Source organism: Eptesicus fuscus, chromosome 2 (assembly GCF_027574615.1).
Source record: "Eptesicus fuscus isolate TK198812 chromosome 2, DD_ASM_mEF_20220401, whole genome shotgun sequence".
Lineage (NCBI taxonomy): Eukaryota > Metazoa > Chordata > Mammalia > Chiroptera > Vespertilionidae > Eptesicus > Eptesicus fuscus.
In genome coordinates, this window is record NC_072474.1 from 16,807,513 (window position 1) to 16,815,897 (window position 8,385).

Consider the following 8,385-nt stretch of genomic DNA (forward strand, 5'->3'; position numbering starts at 1 on the left):
CTAATTACAACGATATCATATCTATGACATTACAAATATGTTTGTTCTACACAGAATGCCCTTTATGCCTAGTGGGCAGTTCAGCTTTTAAAAGTAGCTCAGAAATCATTCCTTTAGCAACCTAGTTAAGAGGCCTCAGGTAGACCCAGGGAACTAGTCTTTTCTAAAAGCTTGCCAGGTGATTCTAATATGTAGCCAGAGTTGCATTAAAAAAAAAATCACAAAGAGGAAACAGGGACAAACAGTTCTCGGAATATATGTCTTGGAGCTATTCAGGTCAAGTTCAGAACTCTTTTCCTTGGAGAGAGGAAAGGTAACATTTTCAGAGTTATTTCAGTTAACTTTGCAAATAGCCTCTGCTTCTTTGCCAGAATGAGAATCTGTTGATGTCAGGTGGCTGGCAAGGGGGCCAAGTTCATTGCCTCAAATCTCCCAGGGATAAAGTGGTAATTAATTAGGATTAAAAATGTGGGCTTGAAAGAATGTTTTTGTGAAGCATTGGAATTGGAGCAAGTGAATCTATCTCTCCCTTATTTCTGTTACCTTGAATCTGTGAGACCTCTGCCTTGATATAATTTAAGTAGATATTTCTTCTTAAAATGTCAGGTATGATTCTGGAATGCCACAAATAAACATTTAAGTTTTAAGGTGTTGCTCAAAGAGAGGTTTAAAGACTGCCTGCTTCAATGCCACTGGGCAGTTCATACAATGAAGTTTCCTGAGCCCTGTACCAGATAGATGCTTAAGAAACTCCGCAGTGGAGCCAGACGTCTCTAGTTTATTTAGCTTTTAATTACGCATGTAGGATCAGGGAGTGTTTCAAAGTGACGGTCCTCTCTCAGTAAATTTCCCTTGTTTCTTTAGAGCACAGGAGGCATCAATGGATGGGCTGTGTCCCTCAAAACAAAGAGAAAAGTTCATGTGAACATCCCTTTGCTGTAACGCTCTTGGTTCCTGAGGAATGTGTTGGTCCAGTGCAGGCAGAGGCCCATGTGGGTGGCAGCCCCGACAGCAGACTTACAGTGATAAATATCTGAAATAAGGCTCCTCCTGCTCCAATAATTTTCCATTTTAATATTCTACAGACTTTTGTTCCAGAGAGTGTTACTGTTTCACAGAAGAGCAAAAATATGTGCTTCATGACTTGGTGTCATTTGGATCAATGAGTTTTGTTTGACTTGGGAAGACCTGCAGGTATTCCCAGGGAGGTTTCAGAAATCAATAAAGCTGCTCAGTTGGTTTGAGCATCATCACATACACCAAAAGGTCATAGGTTCGATTCCCAGTCAGGGAACATACCCAGGTTTGGGGTTCAAACCCCAGTGGGAAGGCAATTGATCAATGTTTCACTCTCACATCAATGTTTCTCTCTCTTTCTCCCTCTTCCTCTTTCTCTAAAAAAAAATCAATTAAAAAATAAATAAAGTCAAAAGGCAGGAGCAAGTAACATTACTTTAAGGATAACTTGATAGAGAGGAATATAGACAATAACCTAGTGAAGTAACTCAAGGTCACAAAACTAGTCCTCCCCTTATCAAGCCAATGTCAGAAATTGCACTGCAAATATTCTCCTTTCACTGAGAAAGCCCCGACTGACCCACTCACAGGTCCTACTTTCAAGAAGCAAGGAGAAGCTGCAGAAGCAATGAGAAGGGTTAGGGTCCACTGCCCATAACTCCCTAGCAGAGACCCAAGGAGGAAAGGAACCAGCCTTGTCTTTAAAACTATAAAAAGAGGAATTTCTTGTCCTTCAAATCACATATGAATTCACATGGATCAGGTTTATAAGATTTTAGATTTTCATCCACATGTAGAAGAATAAAACTCATTAATAATGACTTACACAATGAGTGTGAGAACTGGAAAAAGAACAGCTCATGCTCTGATATTGGTCACCTGAGGTCACCTCCAGAGGCTGGAATGACAGGCAACTAACCACAGACATGGCCAATTGTAAGCACAAGTATCACATTTTACATGCATCAGATTCCAAGCCTTGAGTAGGCACTTACTGAATACTTGCTGATCTGACTGGTGTAGCAATTGGCAATGAGACAGAGCTCCCTTCTCAGTTAGCCAGCTGCTGTCTATTTTTCACAGACTGCTTGTCAGGATCTGTTCTGTGATAAACACAGCCTCACAATATCTGATGCCAAGACTTGATTTGAAACCAAATGAAAAAGAACCAAACAGGTGGTAAACATCCAGGTGTTTCTGGGGTTACATTGATATCATCCTTGTTATCATCCGAGAGAGGGAAACTTGAGATCAAATAGTAAGTGGTTCATAAAAAGGTCATTTGCTGGAACAAAAAGCAGGGAGAGTTAAAATTAATCCAATCTGAGTAATTTAAATAGACGTTAAAACATTACACACAGGTCTAAAGAGCATGTGGAGGTATACCAGTATAACTTTTATTGGTAATGTAAATTATTTAATTAGTACAAATATTCCTTGAGGATGAAATACATCAAAGGATAAACAGATGGCCGACAAGTAAGTACATTCAATAAGTTGGCATGCTACTCCTTAATGTTAGCCACACAAAGAAAATTCCTGTTTGCTTAATTGATTCAATTGTTTTTATCCACTATATAACAAATGGCATTGATAACTGATTCAGAGTTGGTTCTGAAAATAACCAATTCACACACTGCTGCTTGCCTGTTATGGCATTGATGTTTATTGCTAAACCATATTCTCTTACAGGTGAGTATAATCATCCATTATTATGTAGATATCAAGTACCTGGACCCACAAAATCAGCAATAGCTTCATTCAAAACACAATATTACAAATGCATACCATAAGCTCAAATTGAAAATTAAAAGCCAACAATTTAATTAAGGGTCAAAGATTTAAACTATATTAGCAATTATGTAAAATGAAATTGCAAAAACATAATACACTCTGAACTCTGTGGCTCCTCTTTCATCAGTCCAGTCACCTGATCTCCAGTTCATTCCTCCCTCTCTTGCCTAGTAGCTACCAGTGAAAGCAGCAGGTCTCAGAATATCAGAAAGAAGAAAGCTCACTGAGATAGCAAAGTGCATATGTGATCTGCACAGAGGAAAGGGATGCCTAAAAATAGGAAAGGCAAGGACTTCTGATCTTAATAGTAATCAAGATGGATCATGGAACTTGGAAATGTGTCACCAAAAATATACAGACTACAGAGAGAAAAGATATTTCCTATGGAATTAATTATCCAATTATGCAGAGTATGAATTACTCTTTAAAGGAAAGTTTGGGAAGACTGACACCCAAACTTATAGGATTTTCTCTTCCTGTAAGGGATTTGTAGACTAGAGGAGAATGGTGTCTTTCTAGTTCAGACTGTAGTATAGTCAAAATAAATAATTATAAAATAAGGCATAAAAGTGAAAGAAATGAAATATCTTGGTAAGCATAATAAAAAAATTTAAAAGGTAGAAAATAGTAGATGATTTAGGAGAAACGGCAACATTTACTTCATATAAATGGTGATTATGTTTAGGGAGTTTAACATTTAAATAAGGAAAGTGCCAATGGAAGATAAGTGAGGCTAAAAATGAAAGAAAACATTTGAAAATTGTTTAAGTTAAAGAAATAAAGTAAGGGGGCTGCCACAACCCAAGCTGACAAAAGCTGTGGTCCCTGACTCAGGCTGACTGAGATCTCAGCCCACACTGACCCCTGACATTACCCGTGCAGCTCCAGCTCCCTCAGGTGCAGGAGGCACTTGAGCAGAGACCTCCTTCAGCAGAGATGGAGATAGCATCTGTGAATTTCAAACCTATATGGATGACGCCTGCAGGGCTGCTGAGGAGCTCATCAGCATCTACTATACCACCAAGTAGAAGTATCTGCGGTCCCACTTGTATACATGGGCCCAACATCATAGTGTGGAACAGAAGCGCTGTTTTGGGACAAGAATCTTTGAATGAGTTTTTTTAAATGTTGGCATCTAGTGAGTTCCAAATCAAGTGGTAGACTGCCAGCCTGTATATGATGAAGCCACCACAAACCAGACCACAGTCCTTATTGTGATCTTGGAACAGTGGAGTTTGAAAGCAACAAACAATGGGACTTCAACCATAACTTCCTCCTGGCTGCCCAGGCCTGGTCCAGCAACAAGGTATGGAAGATAGCAAGCTACCTCTGTCAGTTCCAGGACTGGGCCAGCTATAGGGCAGGAAAGGCCTCTGCTTCAGGTGCAGTTCTGGAGGCTAACATAGATCTCAAATGCGGGTAACAAGTTTCTTTCTGCTGTTGCAGGCTATACCACCCAAGCTGTACTCTGTATTTGCTCAGTTCCAAGGAGCCCCTTTCTGAGTGTATACTTGTTTGTCAGAGTTGGTCTTTCAAAATAGTAAAATTTTCTATTTTTCTACTTGCCCAATAGAGACCCTAGTTCTGGGAATTCTAACAAAACAACAATACAAATGTTAAAAGAAGGAAGAAAGAGAGAAAGAGAGAAAGAGAAAGGAAGAAAGAGAGAAAGAAAGGAAGAAAGGAAGAAAGAAAGAAAGAAAGAAAGAAAGAAAGAAAGAAAGAAAGAAAGAAAAGAAAGAAAAGAAAGAAAAAACAATACTGACAATTACTTGACAATTTGAAATGAAAAATAAAATCTAGGGAATTATCCTGGTCTGCTTCCCTTCTTTGTTGAGTAATTGTACTTTAACAAATTTAGTTCATTATGATCATGGAATTATGGAATTTTGTGGCATATATAAAATGAAAATTAATAAGTCAATGTGTTCACCCTCTGGCAATGGTCAAGGAGACACCTGATTGGTGGTGTTGCTCTTATATCAATCAGGGGCAAAGCAGACATGAAGTCCTTAGTTCATCCTAGCTTTATGCCTCTGTTGGTGGCCAGAGCTGTTTCATGCCTGAGGCACATTATTTAAAAAAGTCAACATGTTGACCCACTTCTTGGTTCATAGATGGTGGTCTTGTTTCTATAACCTCACATGGTGAAAGGGGCAAGGGAGTTGGAGGTGTCTCTTTTATAAGGGCACTAATGCTAATTATGAGGCCCCACCTCCAAGTACCATCACACTGGATATTAGATATCAACATTTGTATTTTGGGAGGAAACAAACATTCAGTTTAAAGCAATATCCATCAGCTCCCTATTTGTGACATATATTTCTTAATGTTCTACCTTTACAAGGCTGGTGATATAAGAGTTTGCCATAGGGACAACATGAAGTATAATAACATAAGCATCATAGGGGTACCAGAAGAAGAAGAGAGAGAGCAAGGGATTGAGAATGTAGTTGAAGAGATAATGACTAAAAGCTTCCTAACCTGGTGAAGGAAAAAGACACACACGTCCAGGAAGTGCAGCGTGCCAAACAAGATAAACCCAAAGAGACCCATGCCCAGACACATCATAATTAAAATGGCAAAGGTTAAAAACAGAGAGAATCTTAAAAGCAAGAGAAAAGCAATTAATTATCTCCAAGGGGGCTTCCATAAGACTATTTGCTGATCTCTCAACAGAAACATTTCAGGCCAGAAGGAATTGGCATTAAATATTCAAAGTGATAAGAAGGAAGGACCTACATCCAAGACCACTTTATCCAGCAATGCTTTCATTAAAAATTGAAGGAAAAATAAAGAGCTTCTCAGACAAGAAAAAGCTAAAGGAGCTTGTTACCACCAAAACAGTATTACAAAAAAACATCAAGGGTCTGCTTAAAGAAGAAGAAGAAGAAGAAGAAGAAGAAGAAGAAGAAGAAGAAGAAGACCAAAAAATGGAACAGAGTTAAAATAATAAAATGGCAATAAATATGACCTATCAATAATCACTTGAAATGTAAACAGATTAAATGCTCCAATCAAAAGACATAGGATAGCTGAATGGATAAGAAAAAAAGACCCATATATATGCTATAAATAAGAAACCCACAGCAGAACAAAAGATACACACAGACTAAAAGTAGAAGGATGGAAAAAGATATTTCATGCAAATGGAAAGGAACAAAAAGCTGGAGTAGCAATACTTATATCTGATAAGATAGACTTCAAAACAAAGGCTATTTTAAGAGACAAATAAGGACATTATATAATGATAGAAGGAGCAATCCAACAAGAGGATATAGATCTTGTAAACATTTATGCACCCAACATAGGAGCACCCAAATATGTAAAACAAATTCTGATGGACATAAAGGGAGAAATTGACAGTAATACAGTCATAGTACATTTTGATGGGTAGATAGTGGACATCAATGGATAGATATTTCACACAGAAAATCAGCAAGGGAATGGTGGCCTTAAACAACACACTAGCTCAGATGGATTTAATTAATATCTTCAGAGATTTTCACCCCAAAGCATCAGAATATACATTCTTTTCAAGTGAACATGGAACATTTTCTAGGATAGACCACATGTTAGGATGCAAAACAAGTCTCAATAAGTTTAAAAAGATTGAAATTATATCAAGCATATTCTCTGACCATAATAAAACTAGAAATCAACCACAGGAAAAAACTGAAAAACACACAAAGTCATAGAGGCTAAATAGCATGTTACTAAACAGTGAATGAGTTAACAATGAGATCAAGGAAAAAATCAAATGTTATCTTGAAACACATAAAAGTGGGAACAGAACAAACCAAACTCTATGGGACACAGTGAAAACAGTCCTAAGAGAAATCCATAGCATCACAGGCCTACCTCAGGAAACAAGAAAAAACTCAAATAAACCATCTAACTTTACACTGTAAAGAAATGGAAAAACAACAACCAAGTCCAGAGTGAGTAGAAGGAAGGAAATAATAAAGATCACAGCAGAAAAAAATGAAATAGAGTCTTAAAAAATAATACAAAAGATCAATGAAAGAGTGTACACACCCCTATGTTCATAGCAGTACAATTATAATAGCTAAGATCTAAAAACAGCCCAAGTAGATGTGTGGATGAAAAAAACTGTGGTACATTTACACCACGGAATACTATGCAGCAGTAATAAAGAAGTAAAAAGAAGGATATCTTACCCTTTGAGACAGCATGGAGGGACATGGAAAGTATTATGCCAAGTGAAATAAGATAGTCAGAGAAAGACAAGTATCATATGTGGAATCTAATAAATCTAAGAGGGAAGGTGGGGTGGGTGGATGGTGGGAAGAGATCAACCAAAAAACTTGTATGCATATATGCATAACCCATGGACACAGACAATAGGGTGGTGAAGGCCTGGGGCAGGGGGCGAAGGTGGGCTAGAAGGGGTCAATGGGGGTAAAAGGGGACATATGTAATAATTTAAACAATAAAGATTTTTAAGAGAAAAGATCAATGAAACCAAGAGCTGGTACTTAGAAAAGATAAACAAAATTGACAAAGCTTTAGCCAAACTCATCAAGAGAACAAGAGAGAGGACCCAGATAAATAAAATCAAAAATGAAAGAGGAGAAGTAACAACTGACACCAAAGAAATACAAAGGATTGTAAGAAATATTATTAACAACTAGAGGCCTGATGCACGAAGATTTGTACAAGAATGGGCCTTCCTTTTCCTGGCTGCCAGCACTGCCTTCGCTCCGGCTGGAGCCACCTTTCCACCTTCCCACATTGCCCAGAAGCCCGGAGCAGCTGGGGTGGTGTGGAATGCCTGCGTCCCGCCCCCCAGCTGCTTGGCTCCTGTGTATGCAAATTAACCCACCATCTTTGTTGGGTTAATTTGCATACTCATTCCTGAGTGGCTGGTGGGCATCACGAAGGTATGGTCAATTTGCATCTTTCTCTTTTATTAGTGTAGATTATATGCCAACAAATTGGACAATTCAGGAGAAATGGATAAATTCCTAAAAACACACAATTTTCTAAAACTGACTCAGAAAGAATCAGAGAATCTTAATTGATGATTATAATTAGTGAAACTGAAGCAGTAAACAAAAAATATTCCAATAAATAAAAGTCCTGGACCAGATGGCTTCAAAGGTGAATTTTACCAAACATTCAAACAAGAACTAACACCAATACTTGTCAAATAATTCCAAAAAATTCAAGATAAGGGAAAACTCCCAAGCTATTTTTATGAGGCCAGCACTATTCTAATTCCAAAGCCAGATAAAGACATTACAAAGAAAGAAAATAGGCCAATATTTCTCATGAACATAGATGCTAAAATTCTCAATAAAATATTAGGAAACTGGACCCAGCAATATATTAAAGATCATACACAAGGACCAAGTGGGATTTATTCCTGGGATGCAAGGTTGGTATAATATCTGCAAATCAATAAATGTGATACATCACAAACAAAATGAAAGATAAAAATCACATGATCAGCCGAAACCGGTTTTGCTCAGTGGATAGAACGTCGGCCTGCGGACTCAAGGGTCCCGGGTTCGATTCCGGTCAAGGGCATGTACCTTGGTTGTGGGCGCA

General features: G+C 38.1%; 2 pseudogenes; both read left to right on the forward strand.

Moving 5' to 3' along the window:
- The first annotated feature begins 2,485 nt into the window (after window positions 1-2,485).
- Window positions 2,486-4,234, forward strand: LOC103292657 (NTF2-related export protein 1-like; annotated as a pseudogene).
- Window positions 4,235-4,742: 508 nt separating this feature from the next.
- On the forward strand, window positions 4,743-4,887 carry LOC114234233 (small nucleolar RNA SNORA48; annotated as a pseudogene).
- The last annotated feature ends 3,498 nt before the right edge of the window (window positions 4,888-8,385 follow it).